Below are 12,118 nucleotides of genomic sequence, written 5' to 3'. Positions count from 1 at the left end.
CTAGACTAAGACTCCTAATAAAAATACATATTTGCACAAGAGTCAACATTTCAAGGTAAATGAGCTCCTTTTTTTATGATTTTTCATTTTTTAATTTTTTGAATTTTTTTTTTCAATTTTTTTTGGAATTTTTCAATTTTTTCAAAAAAAGAAGGAGTTCGTTTTCAATTATGGCAATTATCGTGGTATCTACTCTATACCCCCAAACCTAAACTAAACATTGTCCTCAATGTTTCAAAATATGGAAAGAATTAAAATGCAACATATGGAAAGGGACATGCTGAGTAGAGTAAAAGGAGAGAGAATACCCGATTTCGGCGAAAGCAGAATTAAAACTCCGTTATTCAAGGCAAAAATCCAACATATTTCAGCCGAGATCATATTGGATTAGCAAAATATATACAAAAGGAACAAAAGGTTTTTAAAATTTATCTACTGGATTATATACAAAAAATTCACCATACACAAAATCTAAAGAGTTGAGGATCAACCCAAAAGAAAAAGTGTAGAGACATAGAAAGTTTCAAAACACTAAAATTGGACTTAAATGGGAGGAGAGTGAGAGGAAAAACCGAATGAATACCCCTAAACCTAAATTGTTCAACAGGTTTACTTTTAAGCACAAAATCTAACAATTTTAGGGGTTCAGGATTCAAAAGGTCTAACTCATAATGGACTGTTTTCGGGATGGGCAAACATGCAATTTCCAACTGTGGCTCTTTAAAAGTGTTATATTTGAAGCAAAATAGTCCAAGAGGACTTGGGAAGCACACAGTTCCAATCCTAGATTAGGAATTTTCAGAAAAATGGTTTGACAATATGGGTACAAACCAAATCTAGGTTGGGTGGAAGGCCATCAGATTGTGACTTAGGTAGAAGAATAGGCATATCATTATCAATCAAATCAAAATCTCTAACTCATCTACACATGTCACATCATGCTCACAATCATCAATCAAATTGGCAAGATCACAATCAGAATTATCAACATCATCAACAGATTTATTCTCGTGTATCGGCACATCAGGGGAAACATCACATGGAATACTAGAAGAAATATCATGCATTAAGGTCGGGGCAGAGAAGCCTAATGTATTTGAACCCAAAGGTTCCATAACATTTTCAGTATAGACATGTTCTTCTAACATAACATCATAATCATCATCATCATGATAGGAATTTTGCAATCTAGGATAATTTTCAATCCTAAGGTCGGAGCTATTACAAGAATAAAACTCTAATTCATGGGGTGACTCATATCATGTGGTGTTGTTCCTGTTTCCCTAACGGATTCCCATTGATGGGTTTTCTCTGCAATCTCGGCTAAAAAATTCCATGCATCATCCACAGATTTATCAATAAACTCACCATTACACATAGACTCAACCATGGTTCGAGATTTAAAGTCTAGTCCCTCATAGAGGATGACGACAAGTCTCCACTTCTCAATTCCATGGTGCGGACATTCACTCAACAAATCATTAAAACGTTCAAAATAGTGAAAAACAGTTTCCTCATCCAATTGGACACAACAATTGATACTTTGACGAATAGCGATGGTCCTATGGTGTGGAAAGAATTTTTTGAAAAATAGATCTGTGAGTTGGTCCCAAGTGTTGATTGATTGTGGTCTCAAACCGTAAAACCATGTTTTGGCCCTTTCCTTTAAAGAAAATGTAAACAAACGCAATTTCAGAGAGTCTTCGGACATATGATCAGGTTGCATAGTCCGACAAATTTGTTCAAACTCCCTTACATGAGTATAGGGGTTCTCAGAATCGAACCCTCGAAATATAGGAAGTATTTGTATCATGCTTGCATTTATTTTAAAAGGGTTATTAGTTTGAGGTAATACAATACATGATAATGGAATTTTTATTGACGGATACATGTATTCACGGAGAGCATGAGGTTGGCCCATTTTGAAATGACACAAAGCCCACTATTTGGTTTTTAATGGGTTTGGATTTTTGGGAAAAATTTGGTTTTTTGATGGGATATATTTGAAAAGAAAATTTGGTTTAAAAATGGGAGCAAAGTAGAAATTTGGTTTTAAAATTGGGAGCAAAAGATTTTTTTTTTTTTTTTTGCAAAAGAAAATAAAATTTTGGTTTTTGAATGGGAGCAAGCCCACTGTTTGTCCTCTAATGGAATGGAAGGAAGGCTGCGGCCCACGAAACACTAGGTTTTAATTTTGAAAGTTTAATTTGGACCAGTTGGTTAAGGCCCGACGTTTGTTTTAAAACTTTGGTTTCGAGGTCCACTCTTGAGTGGAAGCAAGCCCACAATCAGTTATAAGCTCAGCTGGGTTTAAACCCAGAGTCCAAAATACAAGTCCAATGGAAGAATTTAAACAAGCCCACACAAAATAAATACAAGCCCACAAATTAAACAACAAGCCCAAAAATAATTAATTACAAACCCAAAATAGAAAAATAAAAAGCCCAAAAAATTGGGTTAATTATTACAAGCCCACAATTAAAGAAATTTGGAAGCCCACGGGTTGGGTTCTCTCAATGGAATGGGTTTAGGCTTACCTTTTTAGCACAGCCCAGCTGCTCTGATATTGTTGCAAAAACCCAGTTGGGTTTTGGTTCTTTTCCTTGGTGGCGTCCCAGCAGAGGAAAAACAGGTTCAGAACAGCAGGTCCAACAGCAAATGAAGTGAAGCAGATGCAGATGCAAATGCTATGCAGTGAAATGCAAAATAGCTAAGAAAAACACAAGAAAAACACAGCACCAGTCCCCGGCAGCGGCGCCAAAAACTTGGTAGGCTTCTAAAAGGTCCTAAAAATTATCCCCGGCCAAAAACTTGGTGGGCCCGGAGATATGTATAAAATTAAGCGCAATGAAAACGCGGGCCTACAGTAATACCGCAAGTGCACGGTCGTCAGTTGTGGCTCGTGCAAGTACGGGTCGATCCACAGAGATCGGGAGTGTTTTGTTGTTTCTAGCTATTTGGGCTCTAAATTGCTATTGGGCTTCTAATTGTGCTTTGGGCTTAGTGGGTTTGTTTGGATTAACTGTGAACTTATGGGCTTTTGGTCTTTTGAGTTGCACTGGGCTTTGGGCTAACAGTGAACTGAACTTGGGCTCAACAGTTCAACTGTGAATTGGGCTCAGTGTCTTTTGATGTGAACTGGGCTTTGGATTCAGTCAAGGATCTGGGCCTTTGGGCCTTTGAGGAACTGAACTTCAGTTTTGATTTAGCTAGGCCTTTTAGCTGAGAACTGAACTGGGCTTGGCAGGAGAAGTGGAGTGGAAGCACCAGGTAGCAGGCCTAGGAGCACCAGCAGCAGCAAGAGAAAGGAAGGCAGCAGGAGAAGAAGTGGCAGCAGCACAAGTGCTGCACAGCAGCTGCACAAGCAGAGAAAGGGAGGCAGCAGCAGAACAAGGAGAAAAAAGAAATGGCAGTGCAAGAGATGCAACAACAGGGCAAAAGCAACAGCACAATGCAAGATGAACCAAGGCCTAAACCAAGGGCAGGGATGATAGTGAAACTGAAATGGAGCAAAACTAAGGCAAAGGGAAGAATACAGGCATACAAATAGAATGGGAAGAGAATTAGCTTGCTATGAGCACTAATTTCTCCCAATGCTCAATCAACACATTGCATCCTAAGCATACAAAAATGGAATGGCAAGATAATCAGCTTGCTATGAGCACTGATTTCTTCCATTACTCAATCAATTCAGTGGATGTAGCCTAGAAACTAAGACTTCATCTCAACCTATCATTTGACATAACTAACGAAACATAAACAGGGACAGAACAAGACAGAACAGGAAGAACAAAGGGGCAGTGATACAAACTGAGCATGGAGATTAACAGGGACATTACATGGGCATTTACTTGACACTAAACAGAAGCATTTACAAAACAGGAGCATTTTACATACAAAAGAAACATGAACAAGAATAGCACAAAACAGTTAAGAACAATAGAGAAAACATGACATAAAATTGAACTTTTACAGAACTCACAGTTCTGGACACACTGGATAATCCAGGCATAACTTTTACATCACACCACAATCCCTATTTATACTTACAAGCACAATTAGGGTTTTACCCAAAAAAATCCAAATTGAAAACAGTACAGTTAGGGTTTGGTTTTACCTAATTCACCTAATTCAATCATACCCATATCCCTACTCTAGCTTCCCTATGCTCTCCCTAACAGAAATTAGGGTTTTCTATAAAAATCCCAAATATTGAGAAATTAGGGTTTCGTAAAATCTTACTTTGATGGCGCAATTTCTTCAATCAATCGCTGACCCATCCTTCCTCTGACTTCACTGCTCCTTCCCATGCCTTTTCTAGCTTCGATTGATAACATGCAATCATTCTCATCAATTCCACACGTCACTGAAATCGTGTGATGTTGATGAAGTTGATTGAAAGTTACCATGTGGGGTAGGTGGTGTGGTTGTGGCAGAGTTGGTGGTGGCGGACATGGTGGTACGGTGGAGCGGCAGTGGAGTTGGTGGTGGAGCGGCAGGTGAAGAAGGTGGTTCTGCAGAGGGAGGTGATGGAGGAGAGGTCGATATGGGTTAGGGTAGGGGTTGTTTGTTTGAGGTCGAGGATGTTCGGCACTTGGGTGTGAGGCGAGTTCATCGATTTTTGATGTTCAGCGAGACTAGGCCGTGAGATGTGGAGCTGGTAGGTAGATCGAACGGTGATGCGGAGGCAAGCGAGGAGCGACCGTCCGATGAAGGGATACAACGAAACGAACGGTACTTGATGGAGTTAGGTACTGTAGTGTAAGGCGGAGATATCAAACTTCGATGCACAGCAAGGGAGCAACCGTTGGATTCAACTACCATCTAATCTGAAGGCTTGGAATTTCAGCGCTGTGGTGCTTGGCAGAGACTTCAGATTTTGATGCTCTATGAAGGAGCGACCGTCGAATGCTTCTGAGAACTGATCTGATGGCTGAGAACGGAGGCGTTTTTGTGTGTAGAAAATGAGGTTGTGCGCACCATTCTTCGCGGCTTCCTTGCGTGATTTCTCCCGGCTTTTCACTACTTCTCTGCTCTTTTTGCTCCGCAAGTCATCCAGACTTTATTTATTACCTAAAAATGCAAAATTAATTAATAAAAATATTTATTCTTGAAAACAATGAAAATACAGAATATGGGATAAAATGTAGAATTAATGCATAAAAGATGAGTTAAATGCCAACAAAAAGGGATAAATATATACAATATTTGGCACTCATCAAATACCCCCAAACCTGAATTTTACTTGTCCTCAAGTAAAACAAAACTAAGGAAATCCTAACTATACCACTGTCGCTGGTCTCTCGAATGCATTTAGCGTATGCACTAAGCCTTTTAAACCACTAAGTGTCCCTAGTGGACGAGTTGAAGTCTCGTGAAGGTTTGCTTAGAACGTACCTACAAAGTTCTAGGTCAAAATATAAGCTCAGATTCCATCAAATGTGACATGTGCAAAACAGTTTAAGCTCACAGCAAAATGGAGATGTCAATCTAGCTATCAAAGGCACAATCCTAGCACTGATAACAAAAAAAGGACATGTGATAAGAGTGTAAAGTGTATCTACACATGTGTAAAGAAAGATCTGAAGTTATGACTACTAATCACCAAGAGATAGTTTCTCCGGCTAAGAACTGAGGTCGAAATCTAGCTAGCTGTCCGGACTTTACGAGAATTGTGAATGAGTTGGAGGTATTTCACAATTACTCGCGTTGTACATCAATGGCATACACCCTCCTTGCTTATTACAATGAAACAACAAAATGACTATTTACATGACTCTTATTTACATTGACTACTCTCTTTTTATTTTTGGAACAAGAGATGATGGAATTGATAAATACTTGATTTTTTTTTGTATTTTTCTGATATTTTTTTCTCTTTTTTTTTTCTGAATATATACATTGTTTTTTTTTTTTTTACAAGGAAACACTTTTGATACATATACAAAAGGAAACAAAAATTACATGACACTTTGCAAGAGGTAGCCCTTTTTGATGCACCCAGTTAAATTCGATGGTTGTCTTTCTTAATGTAACCTCCACCTTCTATCCCAACCAACCAAAGAACAAGCTAGTCAAGTTTCGTTCAGTATTCTAAAGTGATTGGCAATCGTAACTTCCTATCCAACACCTTGAAGATCGAGGCCATACATGTATTGGTAGATCGTGCGCGTGCAAATTTCTTATCACTATGTGAATTGTGCTAGAATCAGGGTGCCTAAATATCTAGACTAAGACTCCTAATAAAAATACATATTTGCACAAGAGTCAACATTTCAAGGTAAATGAGCTCCATTTTTTATGATTTTTCATTTTTTAATTTTTTTGATTTTTTTATTTTTCAATTTTTTTTTGGAATTTTTTTAATTTTTTTCAAAAAAAAGAAGGAGTTCGTTTTCAATTATGGCAAATTATCGTGGTATCTACTCTATATGGTCCTGAAAATTATCGTTTTCAATTAATGCATAAAAGATGAGTTAAATGCCAACAAAAAGGGATAAATATATACAATATTTGGCACTCATCAGTATGAAAGAAAGTCTGGCAAATGGAAAATTTATAAGCAAATTTAGTAAGAGGTATCATGGAGTTATAAATATAGGCTTGCTGAATATGAATATAGGTTTGAAAAGTGTTGCAAGAATAGATGTTATGAAAAGAAAACTTATCTTGAGAAGTGATTAAGATTTTTGATGGGTTGTAGTAATGAGGTTCAAACTCTCGGACTTGTGAAGGATAAATTTAAAGATTTAATAAAATTATATAAAAAATTATTAACAATGGGTGCGAGAGGTAACCAAGACACTAGATTCCACTATTATGCAAAATTGAATGATAACTATTTCAAAACTCTATTCAATTCTTAAGTCCTCTTTTATCTTTAATTCACTATCAATCATACAGATTCTCAAACACTATTTGTAAACCTTAAGCATAGATTATCAAGTAATTAAATCAAGCATAACCTATCAAACTGAATAACAAATAATTAAGATAATCATTCAAACAATTTAAAACCCTGCAAAAGCAGCGATTAGGTAAATTATATAATTAAATGAAATAGTTACCCTTTTATGTTGTGTGAATAGATTCCTCCATTGCCTTGGTTACGAGGGAATTAACTCATCATAGTAAAAATGCTCTCAAAATAATTTATTATGGCTCAAAAATGGTTCACAATGATGAAACAGAGAGAAAATGGTGAAAATCAGGTGTTTGGAACGTTTATAATCGTTGCATAACACGTTACAAAGAACGATATCTCTTAAGTGCTGTAGTCGTTGGAAAACTACGACCCACGTTCCGCTGTCGCTGTTATAGTTGAAGAACGACTGCTCTGGCAGGTCCGTTCTTCGTGTTCTTCATGTTCTTCATCATCATCAGCAACAGCAGCAGAGTTCTGAAAACTCTTCATTTCTGCTTCTCTAGCTCTCCCTAGCTCCCAAAACTCTCGACACCCTCTCTCACTTCAATTGTACGTGTATTTATAGTGAATTGAGGCCAAAAATCCGACCATTGATTGCGTATATACTCTATTTAATTCGATTACTCCTCGCTGCCAAAAATAGAGAATAATTGCCATTTAAAGAATTTTCTCACGTCAACTTGCTTCCTGCACGCTCCCATTCGACTTATTCACGCCTCAACACTCTTCCAACGCCAGCAGAACTCCCCCATGCACACAAGAACTTCAATTTTGCTCGTGTTACAGTACATGTGCTCTGTTTTGGGTGTGTGAATCATACCGAATATTCCAGCCAAATTTGATCAATCATGTCACCCATACTATGTTCCTTAACCTATATCACATCTCTATACCAAATTTCAGCCATTGAATCGACCCATAACCCCTTCATTTTGACGATCGAAATTCTGTCAGGAGTGAAAATGGTTTTCCTGCCAAAACACGAATTTGAATGTTGAAGATGATATTCCCCTTATCCTGAACTAGGGTGCGAATAGCATATGCCTTGGGGGTGACCTGGGGGTGCCCCTTAGTAATTAGGTTACCCCTTATCCAAAAGCGAGAGTCCGAATAACACTTGTCCTCCGGGTGCCAAAATCAACTTTTCGAGCCGAATTTTCCAAAAATGTTTATTTCCTAAAAATACATAAAAACACAATATTAGTACAAAAATAGAGTTCCAACAATACGGACATTGAGGACAAATTAGACACAAAAATGTGTCTATCAAGAAGCAACCAGATACCGATACCCGAGTGATAAGATATGTCCAATATGATATATCCAACTAATAGTTATCTTGATGAATATCAGGAGAAATCGATGTACCACTGCAAAGCACTGAAGCCAACCTGTAAAATACCAACTGTTGAGAAGCCAACTGAGTAAAATTCGAATGATGTAATGGGACATAGCTGAAACACTGATATTGGCCAAATGAGAATTACTGAAGATGTACTGCCATTAAAGAGAGACAAACAGAATCATTACAGCAAAAGAAATAAAGAAAGAAAAAGAAGACAAATTTGAAAATTAGGGCTAAAAAAGAGGGGAAATTAAACAAAAATAAAAGCCAATAAGTACAATTTAACAGAAGATCTAGACTAATAGAACAACAACAAGGTAAGATCAAACAGAAATAAATCAGACGAAATCAAGTTTGAATGAAAAAAAAATTTGGTTGACTTAGTTGACTTTTGCTTGACCTTATCGCACAAACACGTGAAAGACCCCTAAGGTCTAATTTAGCTAAGTGATGATACGAGTGTGAGATTTGTCTTTCTTTTCCATATTTGATTAGCTGCCTGCTGGTCTTATTATAAGAAATAAATCTCGTATAAAACAGGTTTTTTTTTGTTCTTGTTTAAAATCCGAGTTCCAAATGGTTAGTCATTGCAGTTTTTCTTGCTGCAAGTTAGATGCTTCATTCGCAGCTCAAACACAACTGTTGTTGCTCATACCTTACTCATGTACATCGCTACTGCAATGTAAATGAACGATATAACACATCATGTAATTAATTAGTTCTCAGCATTGAAAATTGCATCCGATTTTATGTATTTAATCTCCCGCTAATTGGGTGACTACAAAACCGTTTTGGTATGCTCTTAGTTAGCAGCATGTGTGTATACATATATATATATATATATTATTTTTTATAAGCATGTGTGTATATATGTATAGGAAATAAGTGACAGAATATTTGAAACCTGAGAAACTAAAAAAATAAAGAAAGAGATAAGAGAGAAAGGAATGCCTTTGCTGGATTCAGCGGATTAAGACACTAGAGAAAAGAAAAATATGCATCAACCAATAAAGAAAATGCAGACGCCTTTGATAGGGATAATCCATATATGTAAACAATATGGATTATCACACTCTTTTCTACCTTTACTCTTTTCTAGCTTTTTTTTAACTAATCTAACACGCCGTAAATTCTAGCTTTTTTACTCTTTTCCACCTCTTGGTAGCACACTGTAAATTCTTCTAATCTAACACTCTTCCTCTCTTCTTATTAAAAAAAAATATCATGCCTTCCTAGCTAGTCATCATTTATATTCTTCTGGTCTATTAAATATTCTTTCCTTTGTAACTATAGTTTGTGGATCACGTACATTCTTCTAATATGCCAAAGAAAAAAGCTAAAGTAGACTAAAATACTCGAGTAAATTCAAAACACGGATCTCTTGCCTTCTTTTCTTGCTACCATGTGGTTTTCTTCAATACATTCACTGATAAAAGAACACACTTTCACAGTAACTATGCAAATTGTTTATTTTTACTAGCCGGGGTAAAATTTGTTGCTGATTTTAAACAATCAAACAGTGAAAAGAATTTTTTTCGTATGTGGGCATTTTCCATCACATACAGATTTAAGAGAATACACGGTGATGATGACTATACTTTGACATAAATTTTTTTGGGGATTTGTTACCATGTATATTCGGTTAATAGTTTTGTAACGAATATTATTATTTCTATTATCGGGTTGATATTTTGAATTATACTAACTCTATTTATTTCTGAAAATGTCAAGAAAAAACAATCATTTTTAATTCAATTCGTTCTCCCATATATAATTATTAAGAAACCAACATTACCGTCAGAATCATTGGGTTTTTCTTCCCTGAATATTGTTTGTATGACATGGTGTTTCAAATTACAAACTATTTTAAAAGAAATTATGACGCTTCTCGGTACTTTGTTTTTCCTATTTTTCACCCTTTACTGAATTGGAGATGTGTTATCTTATTGTAGCTTAATTTGTTGTATATATTACTTGCGGCTAATATGTAGTTTCTTCCCATATCTCGCTGCTTCTCTTTGTTGATGCAGAAACTGCCACAAGTTCTTGCTCCACTAGATTATGTTGATACATGAATTGTCACTACCACTTGCTGAATTGGATTACTGGGTTTTTATTTTGATTTTCAAATTTAATGTACGATGGACCTCAGCGACCTGACCGGGCAGGTCGAACCCCGGGACGGCTTCCAATCGGTGTTTGGTTTGAAGTTCTCACCTTGGATCCAAGTCTTCTAAGATCTCTTTGGTATTTTCCTTTGGGTTTCTGTTTTACAGGGACGGCTTCCAATCGGTGTTTGGTTTGAAGTTCTTTCAGAGTTGGGTTCTTCATAGAAACTGATTTTCACTGATGTGGGGCTGATTTGCTGGTTTTTCTTGAATTTGTCATTTATTTTTCATCTTTTTCAATCAACATCATCCGAAATCACTAATTTCATCTGAGGTACTTGTTTATTGAAGAAAGAAGTGGCAAAGATTTCGTTATGGTGGCTTGGTTATGGAAGACGTCTGTGTGTATGGAGGTGGATTTCAAGGGTCCGACAGAGTGGTTCAAATCCTAACCTTAATAGTTTTTCTGTCTAATTTTGCACGGTTCTTCAACATTATTTTCAATCAAAACCTGTTGAGTAAAACTTTCCTAACTTTTTAAAAGCGGTTTCAACGGTGGCTTGATGGATCTGGAGTTGAAGACGGTGGTATAGATGATGGAAGAAATCATGTAGTTTATGCTGTGCTCCACCCGAAAGCTTCATGTTTTAGCAGTGGGATGGTGGCGCAATTTGATTTTGACAAATTCCAGCGTCAATTTCAGAGCTTGGGTCGCGGCGGCGGCAATTTCAGTTGTTCTCTACTATAATTTTAGGGTTTTGGTAAGGATGAGTTTTTTTCTGGGCTTTCACTTATGTGGGTTTTCCATTTGGGTCCTATTATGGACATTTCTATGCGGGTACATTGTTGGTAATTCATCTATGTGGGTTTGTATCTTGTAAGTGGGTTTGGTACAAAAAAAATTATGTACACAAACATTTCTATATATAAATTTATTTACCGATCAAAAAAAAAAGAATGCGCTGTGATGAGTGATAAGAAGACATAGAATAATACTCTATTTATTCATGACTCAAGCGTAACTGTTATTCCTTGCTCATGTATATTGTAAAACAAATGAACAAGAACACATCGTGTTGTTATTTCCAATCATATGAACTTGTCTCTCATATCATGCGTTTCATCTCCTCGAATGGGTGCTATGAAACAATTTTGGCATGCTCTTAATAGCATATAAATAGGAAACGCTATTCAAAGATACTTAGAACGAGAGAAAGTAATTGTTCAAAAAATTGAAAAGGCCGAGAACTTCAGAAGTTATTCTTTAATCATAACGACCCTCTTGCATTTTGTTAGTTGTGGAAGGATTTATGTTGATCAATCTTATGAGATATTAGAGGAAACCAAACATACTAGTATTACACACTCAAATTAAATCAGAATAATCAGTATGCAAGAAAAACACATTCTTCTAGGGATCAATTAACTCGATTGATTTGTGTTTTGTCAATCATCCTGGATGTAATTTTTGCAAGGATTTTGCCTTACGCAAATTTTTGGATTTATAATAAAATGGTTCCTAGATTATGAATATCATTTACAACGTCTATAAAAAGGGATTTTGGAAGCAAAATAATTTTTCTTAATTTACACATCCTTTATAAAAACGTAAGATTTTCTTAGTCTTGTGGTTTATATTAATTATAATGGAACAATGTTTTACACCACCACAAATGGTACTGAAGTTGCATTTTTTTGCTTCCTTGATTTTATTTGTTGGTATATAATGATGACAACAAA

The sequence above is a fragment of the Papaver somniferum genome, chromosome 11 (genome assembly GCF_003573695.1).
Source record: "Papaver somniferum cultivar HN1 chromosome 11, ASM357369v1, whole genome shotgun sequence".
Taxonomy (NCBI): Eukaryota; Viridiplantae; Streptophyta; class Magnoliopsida; order Ranunculales; family Papaveraceae; genus Papaver; species Papaver somniferum.
Note: the sequence above shows the minus strand (reverse complement) of the source record.